This window comes from Pagrus pagrus (assembly GCF_965226575.1).
Source record: "Pagrus pagrus genome assembly, chromosome: 22".
Lineage (NCBI taxonomy): Eukaryota > Metazoa > Chordata > Actinopteri > Spariformes > Sparidae > Pagrus > Pagrus pagrus.
Genome location: NC_140204.1, coordinates 5,854,365 through 5,876,535, shown reverse-complemented (window position 1 = coordinate 5,876,535; position 22,171 = coordinate 5,854,365). Strand labels below are relative to the sequence as shown.

Genomic DNA, 22,171 nt, shown 5'->3' with positions numbered 1-22,171 from the left:
TATGTGTGTGCGCAATCGGGTTGACATTAGTCACGCCATGGCTTGGGGGTGACAGCAAGAACAATTACACCGGACTGGTGTGGTCATCCACACCTGTCCTCTGCCATTAGCTGAACTTTGTGTGTGTGTGTGTGTGTGTGTGTGTGTGTGTGTGGGTGTGTGTGTGTGGGGTGGAGTGGAGTGGAAACCTAAAATCTGAGCACGTTCTCTCGAAGGAGCTTTTTTTAGATAATGCCACCCTAAAAACGTGTCTAGACCAAAGTGACAGGAAGACAGATGCATCACTTTCCACACACACACAGACACACAAACACAACCACACACTCACAAACTTGTGTATCTCAGTGGCGAGGGCAGAGCGGACAGCGCCCAGGGGCATTGTGGGAACTTGGCACCAGGGCTGGGATTCAGACTGCTGAGGATGTGACTTCAACTCTCAGCCAAACACATAAATCAGCCCAGACAGTGTTTTTTAGGATATTGACGTTTTCCACATGGAAAGAGGTCCCACCGGTCCCGCTGGTCCCACCGGTCCCGCCGGTCCCACCAGCTCCTGGATTATTATGAGAAGCTATCGAGTTAACATGAACTGTTTCAAACATCAGACTGTATCATGTTGCTCTCGTTAAAAGTTAAAGTTAAAGTTAGAGGGGAATATCTCAACAATTACTGGACGGACTTTTGGTTTACGACCAAATACCTGCAAAACTACCGAACGCATTTCCACGAAACTCGGTCGGATGACTTGATGAAAGAAAATTAGCCATATTTAGGTGGCTGGTATCTATGAGTAAGTCTCTATTGATTGTATTTATCTGTGGTTTGAAATTTAGAGTGATGCAGAACTGCTGAGGTTCTGGCAGAGGCATGCGCTCTGCTGAGGTAGCAGCTGTTGGGCACAGTAAACATTACTAGCTCGAGCTTAAAGTGCCAGACAGCCTGACAGAAACAACAGTGTGACTCTTGTTTTCTAACAACGATTAAACGTGAACATTACATTATCTACCACCAGTCTTTGGATTAAGGTTAGGTCAGGGACTTTGTTATAGTTTGACTCTCTCGTGTTGTTCAAGAAGCTAACACTGCAGAGTATGTAGGTGACAACATAGCATAAAAATGACTTTTCCAAGTATATCATTTCGAGAACGCTATAGGTCCAAGACCAAACTGATGTAAGGATGGGACCGAGAGACAAAGGCGTAATTACAAATCCATCTGCTGCTTCAGAAGCACAGACAGTGAGAGGGATTTATCGATACGCAGCGCAGTGAGGATGCTGATATTTCAGAGCCACGGTCGCTGCCAGATTCAATCTTGGAAAACCTCGGTCAGATAAGGGATCGATGAGTCGGGCGGACGAGACAGCCCCGCTGCTTCTGTTTTCTCTCTGCTGCCCGAAGATGGAAATTGCGGATGGCGGATCAAAAATGGGGGATGCGTTTTGTTCATTTCGCTAACAATGGAGTTAGCGGCCAGTGCGCACACAGCTGCAGAGACGTCCATGGCCGTAATGAGCCCTTACAGAAGCTAAGAAATCTGGGAGTTCGGTAGGAATCCATCCAGGACAGATAAATCCATGCGATTTTAGAAGATAACTAAATCTTCCTGCTCCTATTGAGGCGTACTCAAACACATAATATGCTGCGAGTTTGAGGGAAATGCTTCTCCTCGCTGAGCAGCGACAGCCCTGCTGTTATCCGTCAACTCAGAGTGAAGCCCACCTGCTGCAGTTTAGCTCCTGAGCCACACAATTGATTTGGACGGAAAATGGCAGCGAGCTTTCGTCAATACTGCCAAGACTCATTTTTCTTTCTGATTCATGCCCGCACATAACATGAATTATTTTCACTGATTTCAAACAAAGCGTCGATGCAGAAGCCCCTGTACTTTCCTGTAAAGCTGAAATTGAACATCAGCCTCTTAAATCAGCCAATAATCGCAGTCCGACTCTGTTGTTGTTGTGCAGCGTGATACAGAAACACAGGCAGCAGCGGGATGAGGGAAACCGATAGCAACTGATAGGATCGGACAGATAATTTTGTTAGGGGGAAGATAAACGAGTGTGAATAGGAAACTGACAAAGAGAAGACCAATTTCTTCTCTCCTCCTCCTCCTCCTCCTGCTGCTGCTGCTGTCTGTGCCTGCGGGCGAGCTAAAGTAGACAATCCCAGAGTGACGGGAATGAAAAGAATGATTCAGCCGGCCGGCTTTCGACACCTGGTCTCTTATTCCCTCACCGGCACCGGGTTGGGGATTTATAGACTGGCAAAGACGAGGGGAAGTGAGGGTGAGGAAGAGGGGGGATAAGGCACAGGTACAACGTGTAGAGAGTGGGGAGGGAGCTTGAGTCAAAAGTGAGAGGTTGGAGACACGTTGAGAGGAAAATCAATGACAGAGGAAAGCAGAGAAAGAGTGAAGGCTATGTGCCGATCTCAAATCAATTCAAAACACCAAACGATATCATCATAATCGGGCCGACAGAAGCTGCTACTGCATCCACCCCAGGCCGTTTCATCTGACCACCATAGTTTCCAACAGCAGCTGCAATGATTGAATAAATAGACGAACTGTCAGTGTGCATTGATGGCTACTATAAGTAGAGACCACATTGACTGGCAGGTAGTGAAGACTTATAGTTGTAAGACCACAACTATGACCTTTACCCTCTTGACTTCTTTCTCATGAACTCTTCTGCCTTCGTCTTTCTTTCTAATCTCATAGCAGAAACCCTTCTCCTCAAGATCATGGAGGTCTGGACAATGTTTAGTATCAGATTTCTCTCTTAAATACAGGCTAGTGGAGTAGTTATTAGCCAAACTACTATAAAATGACTGAACGTGGGTTAATGTACTCGGCGGGCAGGTTTCGAGGTCTCCGTTTGGACCTGCTGATTCGCTCGCTGTCGGAGAGACGAGACAGAGACTTTCAGAAGACCTCGACTGATGTTGTGTTTTATCCGTCTGTATCAATTTCCTTCTTTATTTTGGGATATTCATCGTCTGACTTCTTTGACTAATTTCACTTGGCGTTCGCTCACAGTCAGTGAAAACAACAGATGGTGAGAGAAGAGAGACTCTCTTCCATTCATTGCCCTTGTGTCTTCATAAAATATCCAAAATAGTCAATCACATGACTCTTTCACACTTGACAAACAAATTGCAGGGATGTTCTCCGTCATTTTCCGTCTTCATATTCTCCTTCCTCTTCTCCGCATACGTGTGCAACCAATGTGTGCCACTCAGGTGTAAATGGTTCATTACAAGCGAGAGAGGAAGTGGAAAGCAGTTTAATATAATAATTACATAATTACCTGGCATTAGATTGACTTATTGCCCGAATATAATTAATCTCATCAATTCAGACTCGTGAATAACAATGAGTTTATGGTGCACGTGTAGACACTTTTTATTGTGTGTTCATGTGTTGCACATGTAGGTTACTGATGTGTAAAACAACACATATACGCTCAAGCCACTCTTTGTATTGTTGACAGACGATTATCTCCAACCTTTCTATGAATAATAAATCAGGTGAAATAGCCTCGAAAGACAGATAAAAAATCCACGTTTTGTTGGCTTCAAGTCCACATCAGGCAGTCCCCTTTGTCTTCACGCATCACGACACCAAAGAGCATAAACTTGTGCAGCAGACTGCCAAAGATCTAAAGCTGGAGCTGAAATCTTCCTAAGCCCTTCCTGATGCTGTCTGAGCGCTGGCTAGAGGCCAGATGTAAAGGGGATTTGAGTCGGGAATATTAGCCGGCTCTGCTTTGCCGGGCGCGCTCAATCGATCGGGGAGGAAAGAAGCGTTTCAGAGAATTTCAAGGTTTTTCTTAGATGCTTAAGACAAGACAAAGTTTAGTTTTTTTAGCAAGTTAACCCCCCGAAATCCAACTTCCGACTCTAAGTACTGCAGTGCGACATGGTTTTCTTTGGGGTTTTAGCCTTTTTTAAACTTAAAGCAGAGACGGTTGCCTGAACACAAATGACCTTTCCCTGTAATTCCCTGTTGCACCAACTCCTCTACATTTGGCAGCTCCACAAGAACAACTGTGGATGAAAGAGTGGGTTCATCCTGAAGCACAGCCACTGGTGATGTTAACTGTGTCTGTTTGGTACTTTTGTTTTGTTTTGTTTGTTCTGGGTTTTTTGTGTGTTATTATTATAGTGGCAGGTTATGTTCCACCACTTTTAAATTACAATAATTCCAGCTTTTGGCGTCTGCAGCCATTTTGTTCCCATCATACCTGGAGAAAGTGATTGTTGACGGACCAGAAAGACAAAGAAGTACTGTCATGTCATGTAAATACAGGAGATAATGTTTTTTAGCAATAGGTAGCACAAATTGAACGAGCAAAAAATCATATTAGTAGCAACATGCTAATTAAGAAATTCTAATTTAAGGTGTTAGTGACAACATTCAGCCCCTAAATGTGGCTGTACACCAGGTTGTTGCACTAGCTAACGTTCCTAACACTGACTAGCAAATGTTAACGCTAGCGAGCTAACGTTCTAATGTCAAAGTTGCTAACGCTAGCTGGTTTATGTTAATGTTACTTATGCTGGCTAAGGTTAGCCAAAGCTAACATTGGGCATATACTGGGTGCATACTGTAGAAATCAGCCATTTTTACCTTTTTTCCGCCACAAACTGGCAACTACAAAGACTCGTGGATCAGTGACGAAACACATGTACCATCTGATACCAACGGCGTTTTATTACCGGCTCACAAACCAACTGTCAGAATTCTTACAAAGACATAAACAAAACAAACATTTTAAAATCGTTCATTCACAACCATGATAATGTTTTTTGGGGGAAGGTATATTTATTCTGCTTCTTTCTATAAGCTCTGATCTGTCTGTATAAAAATGTTTTCAATACGACCAAAGTAGAAAGTAGCAAATCAAAGGAGAAATTAATGAAGCTGAAGCACAGTCAGTGGAAAAAGAAAAAACAGTTACATATTCATTGTTTCTTTCCAACTGCTGACACTGAAACAAAGACTGCCTCTGCTAATGCTGTGTAAGTGCAACATTATTACACTTTCAAATTCATAATTACACAAGACGCAGTAGGAATCAGCTCACAAGATGACAGCGATTGATCATTTCCTTTGTGAAAGTCGAGACAGTCGAGTGAGGATGTGTGAGGAAAACTTCAGAAGTTTAATAATCACCAACTTTGTGTCGAACCTGTCGATGGCTCTTATTTTGAAGGACAGCCCAAAGCTCTGCTTCTCTGTCTGCTCCTTCAAAGAGAATCACATGGTTGAGATCCACCATGCGTCCCACAGCTCGAAAGAGCGATGTGGTTGATCAGCTGCCAGTTCTTTTCTCAGCTGCATCTTCTTTCCAGCTACACTGAGTTTCCGAAGCAAACGGCCCACGAATCTCCAGGGACCGGATGTATAATCGATGCGTGCGCGCAAAAAAAACACGCATCCTCCATTTCCCAAAGCTGAAAGAAGAATGGGCACGCTTCACTTCAGTGTTCACGAGATAGATTCTCTACAGATCTTAATCGTGAAGACTGAGACATCATCATGACAGTGGTGATAGTTACAGGTGCTTGTAGTGAATAAGTAGTGTGGGCGCTATAAATAGCCCAAAGTCCTTCCCAATGACAGCCGACCTGGTGCTGCGGAGAATCTCGCCGATGCAGCTCAGTCAATGAAACTGCCGCCTCTTTAGTATTTTTCTCCTGACAGGAATAATGATCAGCGGATCCTGCAAAAAGAAAATAATCTACCTGCCTGTCTATCTTTTCGCTCATTGGCTCATCTATGTGCATTGATCGACTACTCGTGCCTTGCTCCCACACCGGTTGCCAGGCTCACCGTGGGTCAACTGCCAACAAGAAGCCAGCTCTGCATTCTCAGTATTTAATATACATTTTTATGCATTCATGGATTTATTTATTTTTACAGTCCTCCATACAGGAACAGTCCTCAGTATCAGCTGCTGCTCAGGTGCACTCTAGTTTTGGGGGAAGAAAGTTTACAGAGAAGTGAAAGATCTTCATCGACTGATGTTCGACTGTTTGTTTAAACAAACTATATAAACAAACTGACCTTCAAAGGACGACACAGTTTCAAACTGTCTTACTTTGTTTATATGTGGCGGACCCTGCCAGCTTTCTAGCTTCAAACCTTATTTTTCCTCTGAGAACAGCTTGTTTATTCACTTACGGAATAAATAAATATTTCTGAGTTTGTATTTATATTGTAAACATTAACATGCCGAGTTTGAATTAGTACCCTTTTTTTTTTAATCTCAGCACACCAACGCCGTTTTCTTCTCGTTAGTCTTTTCTTGGTGGACGAGCTCACGCGGCCGTGACGAGGGATCAATGCGAAGGCTAATTACACTGCACGGCTCGCCGAGACAGAACCGGCCTCGACCGATAAACCCGTGAATGAGAATGCGTGTGTGAGTGACATCATCAAAGGTTAAGTACCTGTGATTAATGGACTCACCTAAGCTGGTTTAATGGAGTTTTTATATCAAGGTTTAATGTGTGTGTGTGGGGGGGGGGCGTTATATACTGTCTGGTCGGCACTTTCACTGTGCAATGAAACCCTCTAACCCTTACCTCGAGCCACTGAAATGAGCATATGTGTGTGAGAACAAAGGAAACATGGAGCTGAGAGGGTGAAGAAGGAGTTGTAGAGTTGATAAACAGACAAGCGGAAGAGCATTTAAGCTGGTAAACTGCGCTCGGCGGCATACGTGGCAGTCGAAGTGTGTATGTGCGTGTCAAACTGTCAAACGGCATCGGAGCAGACAAATCCCCAAAGCACATCGCCTTCAAAGACTATCCGGAGGTGTGCGAACGTGAGAGGAAGTGTGCACATGTGGGAAGAGGGAAGCGTAGTCGCCCTGCAGGACCGAGAGGTGGGTAAAGATTACAGAGCGAGAGGGAGGGGGAGTGATGGGGAAAACGAGAACAGACTGGATAAAAAAAAAAGGATGCAAGAGGGGAAGAAGAAGGATGAGAAAAAGATGAATGAGTGAGTAGAGGTGTAAAAATACGTGGAAGAGCGGGAAGCGAGCAGCGAGGGTGGGAGGAAAAGATGGAGGGAGGGAATGAGGGAAGACAGCAGGGGGATGGACCGAAGAAATCCATGGGGGGTTTCAACGGGAGGATAGAAGAAGGAAAGAGGGAAGGGAAGTCAAAGGTGAAAGGAGAAGAAGACGTCGGAGAAAACATGAAATACAGAGGCTGAAAGGAAGAGAGAGACAGCAGGGGAATAGAAGAAAAACATCCAAGAGGGATGAAACGGATGGATGGACAAAGGAAAGAAAACACGGCAGGAGGAAGGAGAGAGGGAAAGTCAAAAAGGCGAAGGATGAGTGAGGGATGAGATGCAGGAAGAGGAAAGGATCAATGAAGGGTTTGAGGAGGAAAGAGCGCGACAGGAAAGGGACGAAGCACCGAGACACCGAGAAGAAAAAGAAGGAAGGAATAAGGAAACGTGGAAGACGCCAGAAGGATAGATGGACGGATGACAACAGAGGAGATTAAGGATTACAAGGAAAACAAAAGAAAGGCAGATTGTAGGAGGGCGACCAGAGTTATCTTTAGAAAACAGGAGGACTTAAAAAAGGCAGTTCACGGTCGTCAGAGGAGGGTTGTGGAGGGAAAACGTCCACTACAGAGGAGTGAAGAGAGGAAGGAGGACAGGAGGGAAGGAAACGAGGCTGCAAGACACGAGTAGCCATTTGATTGATGGCTCATTTGGGCAGATGTGACCTGCTATGCCCCCCCTAGAGCCTACAACCGCCAATGGGTGATCGTTTTATGCAAGTTTATGTAGTTTTAGGCGTTTTCTGACTCTTTCATATGCACAAATTTAGTTTAAATAAGGAAATAAAGAACTATAATGAGCTTTTGCTCCTGTTACTCTCAATGGGGGGTATTTTGAGGTTATATAATGGCATTTTTTTTGGAAGGCAGCTGGTTATTTCCTGAGAAAAACAAGTGTTATGTGTCTATTTTGAACTTAAGGACTATATGATGTGGACTCATTGTGTTTTCCAGCTAATAGGGGCAGTTACAGGTCATCTACAGGCTTTTGCAGTAAAAATATAAGCAAGAATAATAAATAAATAATAATAAAAAAAGTGTGTCCAAACTCCTACAGATTAATAACATTTACAGAGCTTCTGACAGCTTGGGGGGAAAGGAGCCCAAAACCACGCCTGTACCAGACTGAGATAGATGTTTTAGGATAATTACATGTACATCTCCAGGAAAGAGAACAGGTTAAAAGAGGAGAAAGCGACTGATGGGAGAGGATGCAGAGAGAGAGATGGATGAACACGTAGAGGACGGAAATAAACAGGAAGAGTAGGAGGGATCAATGCAGCCGAGTAAGGAAGGAAAGGATGTTAAGTTAGGAGGCAGCAAGGAAAGAAAAAAAAAAAGGGCGTGAGGGCAGACGATGAGAGGGAGGCCGTCAAAGCTGGAGGGATTTATTCAGCACCGGGAAGAAAAATCAGCGTTTTACATGACAAACACAATCGCTCGCTCTTTTACATGCTAATCACACGGAAACAAGCTCAGAGACATAAACGCAGAAGAAGAAAAACTGGCAGGCTGCAGTGTCGTCAGATTTTTTTTCTTTTCTAACATCATGAATGTTTTATTTTGCTATTTAATTGAATACATCCAATGTGCCTGCAGTCTGTGTGTGTGTGTGTGTGTGTGTGTGTGTGCTCATCTACCCTTTAAGCTCCTCCAGCACTTGAAAAATGACATCGGGGAATTGCAGGAAGTCTCAGCGCTGCACACACACACACACACACACACACACACACACACACATAACACACACACACTCACTGCGACAGGTGTGAAGCAAATCCTTTCTGGTGATGGAACTTCCCAGAAGCCCTTGGGAGACACACTGGAAACGTGTTATGTGGCATGGCACAAACACGGGCGTGGGCGTGTGGCGCCGTTAGCCCAGCCGAGATCAGAAGCTGTCACTTGGGCGTGTGTGTGTTTGCGTGTGCACAGGTGTGTGAAAGCGTCTGTCACAGCCGCCTTGTTAAACGACAGTCTCCCAACTTACTTTTCTAAGTGAGTCTGTGCGCGTAGATGCGTGCGCACGGGCGCGACGTACTGCAGAAGCATGTTAAACACACACTTTTTTTTGTGATTTCGCAGCTGCATTCGCAAAGATAACTGGAAGTGTGAGTGGAATACGAATGCAGAGTGTGTTTGCTTGAAGGCGCCTCCGTCGTGGCCAACGTACTGTGTAGATAAACAGGATCCACCTGGGTATTACAGCGCCGATGCTCTGTGATGCAGAAAGGTATGCGACAGGCTCATGTCAGGGATCCGCCTCAGTCGGATGCTGTAGCCTGCTCTCAGATCATAGTCACACTTAAGGGAATCTGACTGCCTTGCGAAGACTTAACAACAGCAACTGTCATTACTTTTCCTCTAATAAATGACAGCAACGGTGAGTTCATGATGATATCTGGCCAACGACAGACAGTTAATCCAATTCTTCCAACTCTTTTCTTTGACTTTCCTTTTAAAAGCCCAGTAAACGTCTCTGTGAGATTAAACTCTCTTCGTCGTGAGAGAACAAGCCAATAAGTCAGTGCAGGAACAGACGACATAAACAGGTCAAGAAATGCTAACTGCAAAAAAAATGGTCTTTTAACACGACCACCAACCCTCTGGCTGCATGTGCGTTGCAGGACGACTGAGTTTTGAGTGCAGCCGGGGCAGCACTGCCGGACGGCTGGAGCGGTGAGACCGAGGAGTTCCCGCAGTAATTACAGAATTACAAGTGAACGCAATAATACATGTGTGTGTTATAAACACAACAAAGACAAAAGGTTAATGTTCCCAATCGAAGGATTAGAAGTAGGGTGGACTTTTTGTGCTGGCGTCAACAGATGATTTGTTAATCATCAAGTTAACCAGATGATTTGTATCTGACTTCCTGTCTCGCTTGATCTGCTCTGTACTGAATTTGGCTCAATGGCTGCAACGGAGTAGATACGCAACGCATCCGGGGTGGACCGGAGACGGACCGAACACGGACCTGCTAATTTGACTTTTGCTGCACTCTGGACATAAACTGAAACCAAAAGCTGCCTTGAAGATAGACAATCAAAACAACCTGCCTTCAAACCACGTAGTCCACCTGATGTGATCCTGAAGTCATGAAGAGGAATGTAACCTGATATCTTAAGACAAGAGCAAACAGGGAGGCTCAGTTTGAAAGTCAATAAGCGGCACGAGCTGGACAAAGAAGGAAGTCAGGGTTTTCCTTACTGTATCTGACTTCTTGAACACAGATACGATAATAATGCTAATAATTTATTGATTTAGTTTATTAAAAACTCGCCTGCCCAATAATTGTACCTAGGTCTTCCAGAAACCTTGGGGAAAAAAACTGCCTTTCTCAAATATGATTTTAATCCTTTGGTATGGTTTTATTTGAAGGTTTTCCCTCTCTAAATATGTCACGGCAAAACACAGATGATTGTTTGCAGTTTGAAACTTCCTCGGGCACTTCTCTCAGAAGCTGGTGAACAGCTTGTTGTGGTTGATGTTTCTGATTGTCGGCTTCATTAGTCCGTGTTGAACCTTCTCTTTATATAACATGCTGCGTTGTTCTACAAAGCATTTACATTTCCCTGCTAATCTTAAACACGCACACACACATTTATCTTAAACAATCACAAGTGGCACTCTCAACCCCTCACATACTTAAACACCTGTGTTTCAACCGTTTATAGCCGAAGCTCTTATCTAAACGCGCACACACTCGGCCGTGAGTGGCCATTATGTCATCGGATTTTATTGACGCCCTTGACTCTCGCCACATAACCTGAACAGGAAGCATGCATATAGCACACTCCTACCATCCACCTCCTTCTCATGTCGATCTTACTCTCCTACCCGTCCCTCTTTATTCCACACAGACTGTGTCCCCCTGCTTCATATCTGTCTCCGGTGACAGTCCCACTGAAAGGAGATCAAACAGGCAGAAAGCTGTGAAATAGCTGCAGTCAGAGAGGTGCATATGTATGAGAAGAGATAGCAGGGCCACGGCGCACAGGAAGGGAAATCTACAAGGACGCATTGGATGTAATTTGCACTTTACATTACTTACATATGATTATTATGCAGTAGAAGGGTTTCTCTGTACAGAATATATATCCAGCTCCAGCTTGTATTGGCCAGCTGCAACCTTAACTTGGACTTCGATGTAATGGGGCGACGGGTTGCCAGCTCTCGCACCACCCACGAAACCGAGCGCTCGGAAAAATGCTGTCTTAGCACGGTGTTGTCCAAAAACAGCAGACGATTGTGTTTTCACACAACATTTACGCATGTTGACTGATGGTACTCCATTAGTTAGGCCATAAATCTAGATATGAGGATTAGATTACAGGTTATTTTTATTATTTATTTATCATTTGCTATTTTTTTGTCCATACATTGTAAGGGAAATTCTCCTTGTTGATATTTGCTTATTCTCTGAAGAAGTAAAGACGCTGTGTGATGCCTCAGATTGAGTCCTAATCTAAAATGTTCAATTTTCACATTCCCCTCTTTTGATCCAAAGTGTCAACACAATATCTTTGTGAATAACATAAAAACTGACTTAATGGTTCCAGTAAAAACTAAATGTTGTTAATCAACGATCCGTTAAAATATCATAGCTCAAGTATTTACAGGCATTTAACTTGAAACTCGATGACTTTGGGTAACCAGAAAGAAAAACACATGATGAAACTGTATATTACTGTTGTATAACTGCTGCTGATGCCAGGATGCACTATCATATATTGCAATATATGAAAACCTACAAATATGTGGATGACAATCCTGAGTGAAGCTGCTGGGCTGAATATCAACCAATGACAGGTGGGCTGGATGTATTTATATCTATACATAGAGATTATAGATTGGGATTATAGTGGATTATAACTGCCCCTGGTGACCTTGTGATTTTAATTGCCAAATTGAGATACAGCTGTACATCATGTACACAGAGTTCTCGTCCTCTCTTTTCACCTTCTCTCTAATTTGCTTCATTATCCTCACTCTCCACTCCCGTTTGAACTTTCCAAATCACTCTGCGTGTGTTTACCGTTCTCTCACGTAGATAAACCTTTTAGCTCTCCGGAGGTTTACAGTATAAAGCCGTTCAAGGCGATCGAACAGTACAATGAGCTGAGAGCGTATAGCACTGTAGGTCGTGCCTGGCTCCGCTTTCCTGCAGCCGAAGGTCTCCACAGCACTAAGAGAAGCTTTTATTTTGTAACCAGCGTTGAGCTGAAACTATTCAGGATCGTTTAAGTGCACTGTGCTGACGCAAAGGTGTGAACATGACTGATAATGCTGAAAAGGATGGGGGTGAGTTTGGATAGAAGAAAAGCTGGAGAGTGCGAGGGTCAAGGCGAAAAAGAGGAAGAGCTGCAAATGTGGTTGCTTAAGTCAGGTTTGTAGTCATGCTTGCTTCATTTTTACTGTATTAAGTGGAGATGTTTGAAAAATCTACTTTCTTTGCTCACAAAAGACTGTTGAAGATGGCTTGTTATAGTTTGGAAACCTTTGACATTGTTTCTCTTTTGTGTGTTACAGACTGATTTAAATCCTGAAGATGCTTGAAAAATGGAAAATCGCCGCTTATACAGAATAAATAGTGGGAAAGTTTTAAGTCAAAGGGCCTCATAGCACCATATTTTATAGAAGATCAGGATTGCCATCCCCCCAAGTAGGTCCAAAACACTTATCACAAAACAAATATTTATGAGGAAAAAACGTCTTGGAAGGATCAGAAAAATGGAAAATCCCTTGCAGGGCAAATGAGTGCCAAGTTGGCTGCGCAGCAAAACAGAAAATCAATGACCCAATCAGAGAGTGCAGGCTGGATACATTAATACGTTCTTCAGAAAAACTCAACAAGAGTGTACAAATATTTTTCTCCTCATTTGACCACTCAGATTGGTTCAAAATATAGGATGCCAAAGCCTTTATTGCAACTCAGCTGCTAGAATAAATGTTGGCAATTTCTGCAAACAATGGGTGTTTTTTTAGGTTCAACAGGTTCAGATTGTCATAGTTTGAGTTTATGGTTTGTTATTTCTTCTTTCTACTTCCTCCCTTTGTCTTTTTTCCGCCCCTCCCTGATGTGTTTCACCTGTGTCCAATTATCCCTACCTCTGTCTGCCCCCTGCTCCCTTTTGGTTTTTGGCTTTTGTTATTAAAAGCTCGCTTGTCTGCCTGTGTCTTGCGTTTGGGTCCCCTTTTTGTTAAACCGTGACGCTAGTTAGGTCTAGGCACAAAAACCACTCGGTAAGGGCTAGGAAAAGATCATGCTTTGCCCTAAAATGCCTGTTTTTGTCTGCGCCAACACAGCTCAAACAGCATAAATGTCCTAAAATGTCCTCAAAACAAACATGGCTGGAAATTGTCATCAGACTTCAAATGCTGAAACACAGTATGAACAGCGGTCACTGGCTTCTCTCCTCGGTATGACGCCATCTGCTCATGAACCTCAGCTCATATGCATCGTATCTGACCGTGATATGCAAGTATTGTAGAAATATCAATGTGGTTTTGTGCCACTGCAAACATTGTTTTCTGACCACCAGACTGTGTATTGAAGGCTTTTCTGAATATAAAAATAGATGTCAACGTCTTTGCAGGCCTAACAGATGGTCGTCTGGTCTCTGGAAAAGTGTGGAGTCATCTGATCTCAGTACTGAGGGTCTCGTTGTGTTTGCTGTCGCTCGAAAGAAAAGCTCCCCAGCGGCTTCAATCTAAATCACTTAAACCACATCACAAATGTGAAAGAGCTAATAAAACATCCCTGTTTGGGATCTTCAGCTTTATACATCCTTAATCATTTTGTCATTTTACTTGCATAATTCCACCTCCAATCCATTTATTTCAATCCTGGGATAAGGCAGACAAAAGCAGTAAATACCTATACAAATCTACCTCCAGCCTGCAGAATAAACATTTTAGTCCAGACAGCCAGTTCTCTCTTGATAAGTAATAGGTTTCATTACAAAGCACTACAGGCAGTTTCCATTTCCTAAAAGTACATCAACCTTAATGTACTGATCAATATTTCAAAAGCACGGATGACTATGTCTCATAAAATGTTCCCACAGTTAAGAGCATCTGGACAGTTTGAATTTAATTAAAAGTCAACATCTAGTCAAAGGAGGTGTTTCATTTATCGAGAGGTTGATATCTCATTTTGAAACAAACCTCTTAAGTACCGCTTTCACGGCAGCTCACCCCCTTTACAGAAAAGTGTTTCTGCTGACTCACAAACTGAATGCACTTTCAAGAAGTCAGGATCCTCTGCTCTTAGATATCAGAAGGGAACAAACACCGAACAGAGTTTTCTTTTACGAAATTATTTTCAAACGTAAGAGGGAGAGTTTAAGTCACTTCATGCCGAGGGACTTTGAAGATCAATTTGTTTTTGGCTCATTTTGAATTTCATTACGCCTTTTTGAGGCAGTCGCAGCTGGCAAATCACAATTTTCTCACACGAAATCGTCCCCTCACCATTACGAGAAAGATGTAATCAGACTGAAGAAGCTTTTTTTTTATTTATCTGTTTTCCATTTGCAGGGAGAAAAGCAACGCAGCAACGACTGATTCGCTGTTGATTAGGTTTGTCTACCACCGGAGCGATCAGTGAGCCCCCCCACCACACGGACAGGTTGGGGAGGCTGCCGTTGTCCTTGTTGTTTCACAGAGAGACTGAGACGGTTCAGCCAAATGAAATCATCGTCTGCTGAATCACTGAATCAAGGGCTGAACACACGCTGGGGCTCATGCTTCGGTACTTGAGAAAATGCATGATTGGGGGAAACGTGTGGAGGAGAGCTAAAGCTGAATGAATCGGATTCATGTGGGAACGATGCAAGAGCGCTCTGAAGCCATCGAGTTTCAGGTTTGCAAGATTTATTCACAAAGACAGTTGAGAATTTTGAGAAGGATAAAAAGAAAAGGCAGGAGGTCCTCTTCACGTTTGAAGTCGAGAAAATATGAACAAGCCTCCCTTTTTCTCAGCTTTACTCTCTCTTTCGTGGAGATCTGTGGTTTTTGTGCCCTAAAACTCTTCCAATCTGAACTCGGTTTAATTGTCAGTACTCATCCCAAGGTAGAAAGAAAAAATCATGTTCTTCATGATGTTACTGACAATAAAATAACAGTCAACTGGTTTTGTTACTAATTTCTCCAATTAGAAATGTTGGACCTGATCCGAGAAGGACCTGTGACAAATGAACCAGGACCAGACGTGAGAGCTGATCCCTGAGGATAACTTGGCCTCAAAGGACCCAAACAGACACTATTGTTGTGTCCAGACTACTGGTGACAAAGCAACAGGCCACAAGTCACAAGTCGATATGACTTCTGACACTTGTCGTTCGTAGTGTGACCATAACGTGATTGAGAGAGGGCGCCAGCACCCGAAGGACCATGAGGCGCTATCAGTGATAACTGAACATCCATCACCTCCTGCACAAGCAATACAAACTTTCTGTAGCTAACCAGGTGATAGCGATCATCAAGTGACATCTTCAAATTGCTTTTTATGTCCAACCACCAGTACAAAACTCAGACTCTTCATTCAGTATCATAAATGACTAAATAAGAGCAACATAACCTTACTTTAAGAGGCTGGGACGAGCAAATGTTTGACAATTTTGCCTTAAAAATGACCTTAACGATGAATCTATGACCAAAACTCTTGTAATCACCTAATCAACTTAAAGTTGCAGCTCTAATGTGATCTGACAAACACTTTGAAGAGCATCGATGCATTGAAGAAAACCACAATCCAAGCCCCCAATAACCTCAACTTAAACAACAACGTAACCCTCGAATAGCCCAGAGAAAAAAATGTCCTCATAAGGTCTAAAAGTCAACGTGGTCCTCACAAAGACACACGAACAAGATCACACACACACACCTATTCCTGCAGACCGAAACACACACAAAGATTATTACATGTAAACACAAAGACGACACACTTTGGTTCACTCCATGTTTGTACGCTTGCAGTGATGCACACACACACACACACGCGCACACTTACAAACCCCCCCGAGGACCGCCGCACAATCACATTTCATTTCATTCCCTCCATTACTGGGCTCCCCCTCCAACTCTGTTTTCCTCCTGGATTCCAGCACTCTGATCTCATTTTCTGCAGTTATTGTTCTTTCCTGTGCGGCCGTTCAGTCTTTCCTATAGATTTTTTTTTTTTTTTTTCCACTTAGGGAAAAAAAAACAAACAGTTAGCGGCGATGTCAAGCCTGCTGAGCCACTCTCATTAATTCTGGAAATCAAATGAGGGGCGGGATGGAAATGGATGGATTGATGTGGCATTTTCAGAGGAAGCAACCTGAGGCAAAGTAGAGCATGTTGTATGTTTATATATATATATATATATATTTCATCTTGTGTCTCTGTGGTTGGCTTGTGTTTAAAGTCTCATCCAGCTCCCTGAGGTTATGGACCTTTCCACGTGCCTGAAAAACAAACAGCCGTTATAAATCAACCTGCAGTTTTTAACCCATTATCCGTTTGGCGGGCATCTGTCTTTCCAGCATGAACAGTAGAAGGAACAGAGATGGAGGTGGGAGGAATCGTGTTGGTTTTTTCCTCAATGAGTCCAACTTGCAGACATGAGTTGAAGAGAAAACTGGTGATGAATGAAATTAAATGCTAAGTAGGACGCTAAATCTGCCGAAAGACACCAAATGTATTCAGTGAGATAGTCCGTTTCATGTTGAGAATACCAATCACTGAGCGTCGGAGCGTTTCTGAACCAGCACCGTTTCCACAAAGTTTCTGTTTGTGCCTCTAATTACAGACCTTTACCCCCAATTCTAGAAAGGCCACCGCTAACATGAAAGAGATGCTAATCCTCTGTTTTTATATTTGCATCAAGCATCACAGAGGACCAATAATGCATGCCGACAAAGTGGCGAGGAAATCGGCCTGCCAAGTGTTTTTCTTTTGTCTGTTTGTTTTGTTCAAAGACGTATGAAGCACTAACTGTGAAGGAATTTTCCTTCTTTAGGCTAAAGGGAAAATGTCCCGATGTCTTCTGAAGCTTCTTCAGAAATGAGCTGCATGCATGCTAGCAGTGTCAGCTAAATATGCCGTTGAACTCGTCACAGAAAAAATGTAAAAATAGTGCTGTATTACATTCACCAATCAGTGAGCTAATTTGTTTGTGCTAACTTCCTGTAGCACACAATGCGTACAGTTTGTCCGAAATCTGCCACTAAAGTTACTTGAGGAATATTCCCAACTGTGACTTTATTACGTAACTTTACGAGAAGATCATGGTTTTGCAGGCACGAACACAGCTCAAAATGCTCTGATGTCTCTACAAAACATTCTTTCACAATGTAAGCTAATGGGGAAAAGTCTTTTTGGGCCCTAGTGCATCACGTGACGATGTAATTACATTGTTTGGCAACTACGAAAACTGCCTGCTGCTCTTCCTGGTCGCTTGGTCCTGACATCTCCACAAATATATCGTTTTGTTGCCAAAAACACAGCTGGAAATTGTCTTGAGACCACCTTATAAAATATCCAGTGATGTCGCGCTTACAAATGTTGAAACGCAGTCTCATGGCTTGGCAACCTTTTCGCCCGCAATCCCACCACCATCCTCTCCACCTTCTGATATGAAAGTCAGCTCATGAATATGTGATGTCACAGTGATGTGGTACGTAGCCTCTGACACATACAAATGTATTGTAATGTATCAGTGGTTTGCAGAAATGTTAACTGCCGACATTTCATCCGGGGGTTCTCATAGGAATGAATGGACCCGACTGAGAGAGCTTTGTGGAAACGACCTTTGACGACGACTGAATCAAACCCTCACCTTCAGCGGTGTGACCCCTGCACAGCCAACTAAATTAAGCAAGACCGAGGAAAAGGTGGCGAAGCCGAGGTGAAGCGAGATAGAAGCACAAGCCGTGTCCATTTCCATCTCGATACCTCTCAGATTTTTCTCTCCATTTTCATGCCAGTAAAGCATGCTGAATTGGAAACGTAATTTGAACTGAGAGGAAGAGGGAGAGGGAGACAAAGGAAGGAGTGTGAGCATCCGGGCTATGATAAATGACAAACCTGCGACTCATAATGCATTTAAATGAGGCTTTAGGACTTGTTTACCCTCCAACCACCTGAATACAGATGAGCCAAGTCAAAATCTGCCTGTTAAATGTCTTCATTTCTCATTTGTTGCATATTTCCAGATGAGCTGCTAACGTGCTAATCCTTCTGCTAGAATTGCCTCCAAGCTGACACATGTCAGAGTTTGACACCCCATCATGACCACCCAGCCTCGGCTATTCAAATTATATGCACTCTCGGGCACAGCAAGGCGCTTTTGGCTATGGGGTTATTGCTGAAGGAGGCAACGTGTCGTCTCGCAGATTATGTTGTTGGAAGGCGGAGGAGAAAAAAAAAAAAAAAAAAAAAAGCAGGTCCAAAAATGTCCCAAGCGCTTTAATCCTCCCTGGAGACAGGTGGATTAGCGGGACGCTCATTGAATAAACACGCACAAACACACACAGGCATGCGCAAACACACACACACACACACAGCTAGATGGTTTAATTATCAGTTTGGTGCAGGTATTTGAATCCTCCCCCTTGAGGCGCAGTAAAAACCCTCAGCAGAGCGGAGCGGGGATGGACACGCGAACAGCCACACCCTCTCTGAATTGAAACCCAGCAGCAACACACACACACACACACACACTCAAAGAACCGCACACACACCCTCTGGAAAGCCTACAGCATCTTGACAAGTCATTTAGTCGAGTCTAAGCCTCAGAATCGTGTTATTTGCGCTTAAACCAAAGCGACAAATCTGCTTGAGGCGCACATGAATCTGAATTCTTCCTTGTTTCCGTCATGATGCTGAATTCCTACGACCTGCGCAGGATTAATATCAAGTGTGGCATTCCAGGAGATAAAGACACGCAGATTTTGAAACTCAAAACACGTCTAAATCACTCAGTAGGGGCGTTTTTTGCTGCGCGTTAGACGACGCGATGCGTAAAAACGCATCTCTCGCCATCTCCACAAAAACCACCTCCGCTGCTTCATCCACCTGTAAATCCAACAGCGCAGTCAACTTCCGCTAATAAGACGCATTCTCTGTATTCCTCCGCTCATCTCCTGCATGCTGGTGCTGCACACACGCTCACCTCGGCGCTCAAAGGATTTCCTCAAAGTTTCACCTCATCCAAAACGTGCTCCTGCATCTGCCGAAGCTTCACCGTCACCAACTTCCACCCTCACATTCTCCACACACAACTCCAAGAGCATCCCTGACCACCATGGAGCCACAGGGGCGCACCAGACAGTCGCACCTTTCGCGTAAAATTCAGAGACAGGAGCGGCTTCACTCACCGGTGAGGATCGTTCCTTCTGCGTCCTTGCAGCTTGCGATGTCCCCTACATCCTTCTTATCGTCTCAGCCTCGGCTACTGTATGTCCATGCCCTCTCGTCTCTTCTGGTTGAGGAATGAATCTCCGCTTTCTCTTCGGAGCGGAGGCACGTAAGTAAAAAAAACCGGCAGTGAGCGTGTAGGTGTGGGCTCAGTCCACCATCAGATCGTCCCGGACCTGCGCGGACGCACAGCACGCGTATTGTGATCGGGTGCGCACCGAGACGCGTCCTGCACCGACGAGAGAAAAATAACTCCTGACTGAACTTCCAGGTGAATTTATTAGTATTATTATTTTGCAGGAGGTTGAGAGATCCGTCTGCTTTAAAGAAAGTTTGACCAGCGGGGAGCAGAGCGCGGAGGGGATGAGAGAGAAACAGCGATAAAGGAGTCCTGGCTGACTGGTGCTGAGAGGAGAGGAGAGGAGCGGAGAGGAGGAGGGAGGGACGGAGCGCCACAGAGAGAGCTGGAGAGAGAGAGAGAGAGAGAGAGAGACTGCAGACTCCGACTCGCTTCACCGACCACGAGTTGACTCCTGCTCTAACACAGTGTGACGCTTCAACAGGGTCTGAAATTCAAACAAGCTCTGGCAAAACCTGGAATTATAAAGTCTCTGTGTGTGTGTGCGCACAATTCAAACAAGCTGCAGGGCGGCCAGGGGCGAATAATTGGGCTTCTCCTTGTTATATATTTATTTATGTGTCACCTGCAGATTAGAGGTGCAGCAGCAGAGTCAGGGCAGTGTGGAAAGAGTTAATTTATGTGACATCATTTTCTCTCTTGTCTTTATTTGGCTCGAAAGATGTGAAAAAATGTGCAGCCTGTCATGATCGATTTAATCGTAATCCATCCGCGATCTAAATTACATTTTTTTCCCCCTTAATTTGATCCCCTGTAGACTGCAGCCAGGTTTCAGCATTAAAACACAATATTGCTTTAAAAAGGTCTCATATTAGGCTAATTTCCAGGTTCCTATTTTAATTTTTGGCGTCTACTTTAAAGTGTTTACATGCTTCAACGTTCAAAAAACAATAATTTTCCTCATGCTGTCTGTTGCTGCAGCTTATCTTTAGTGCCTGTGTTGTGTTTCAAGGCAAAAATATTGACGACCCACATGCAAGACGCTCAAAAGAACAAGAAGTGCAAAATGCCAAAATACAAAGTAGAAACACAAAAAGCTTCAACTAAGTACAAACCTGTAAAAATATGAGGAACAAAAAAACAAACTAGCTGCCTAGCGGGTTGGAGGTGGGGGCCTACTAGATATACAACATGCATCAACGACATGCCAGCAAGCTGCCCCTGATCTCCTGGATCGGGTCGTTGAACAGTTCACATATACAGTACCAATTAATTATTTCTGTGGGCGATCTCCAGAAACTGAAACCGAGAGCAAGGTCAGGGCTAAAATCCTCTAGCGTGAACTTGGCGTGACATTTACTCAGCGCTGTTGGCTTCTGTAAAGTCAGCATCAATGACAAACTCTCCTCAGCTTCCTGTTTGTGTAGGAAAAAACATAAATATGCAGAACCCGAGTAGCACTCCACGAGTTTCACAGGAACTTTAGAGCCTCAAACGGCCCTTCAACGAAGTGAGCGTTGGCCAAAGTGTCCTCACGAGAGCTAAACCTCCAGTTTGTGCGTAGTCCCCGTAAAGATAGCAGCACGAGAACACACACAAACACACATTTGAACAATGAACCATAATACTGTAAATTAGAAAGAGGCATTAGCCTCTCATCTCTTTTAAAGTTAATTACCCTTTGGCAACAAATCCCCTCATTTATACTGTACATTAAACACACACACATCCATGACGGAAAAAGAGGATTTGCTTTCTTACCCCCCTCTCGGCGTTCAGCCGCCGGCCCCTCCGCGCCTCGCTCTGTGCACTGATGCATTTTACTCTCTACCCACCGCCACGGATCAAATCTTAAAGCCGCCGTCACGCTGCTTCAGTTTAACCGTTTATCCTGTTACCTTACATTACACTCACACACACTCACACACACACACTCTATAGGCCTCTTATAAAACCGCTTCATTATTACGTGTCAAAGGCGGGAAGCGTGTGCAGCATTATGAGGCTTCAGTGCGGGTAAATCATAAGTTTTGGTGAACGCTGTCAGAAGATTGCTGCACTGAAAACGGGGGTTTTATCCTGATAATTACAATTCACCAATGCAACTTCAAGTCAAACTGTAGGTCAGTTGCCTCACAATGACCCCGCATTATCTTTACATCTGGCAGCAATAAACAGTAAAATTATACCGTTCTCGATAAATGTCACACACGCTGCGTACCGCAATAAATTATGCAAAATTTACAGCACGCATACTTGTATTAGATCCATAACCGTGGCCAGGATGTCGGTGTCTTCCTGGAAAGAATAATAAGTCGAGCAGAATTAGAGCAGCTTTCCATGTCAAACACACGCTGCATAATATATCACCCCACGCTAAGTTTCCTCTGGGATATTAAAGTTCCTACGTCTCCGTCACGTACTGCTCATATTGCATTTATCTCATACGGACAAAGCCAAAGCTCTGGGAGCTGCAGCTGCAGTGTACCTCTATTATTTAACGCTATTTTACGCGGAGGTTTACGAATGTAAAGAAATGATCTAATGCAGGAGTTTGAAACTCTGCTCCTCGTGGGTCAGACAACGGCTGCTGCGTCTC

General features: G+C 43.9%; 1 long non-coding RNA gene across 1 annotated transcript in view; it reads right to left on the bottom strand.

The window, feature by feature from the left end:
• LOC311251546 overlaps nucleotides 1-19,820 on the bottom strand; it is a 63,082-nt gene extending 43,262 nt beyond the window's left edge. Inside the window, exon 1 of the long non-coding RNA XR_014621427.1 lies at nucleotides 19,454-19,820. This is a non-coding gene — a long non-coding RNA (uncharacterized lncRNA). The remainder of the gene's footprint in view (nucleotides 1-19,453) is intronic.
• Nucleotides 19,821-22,171: the final 2,351 nt, after the last annotated feature.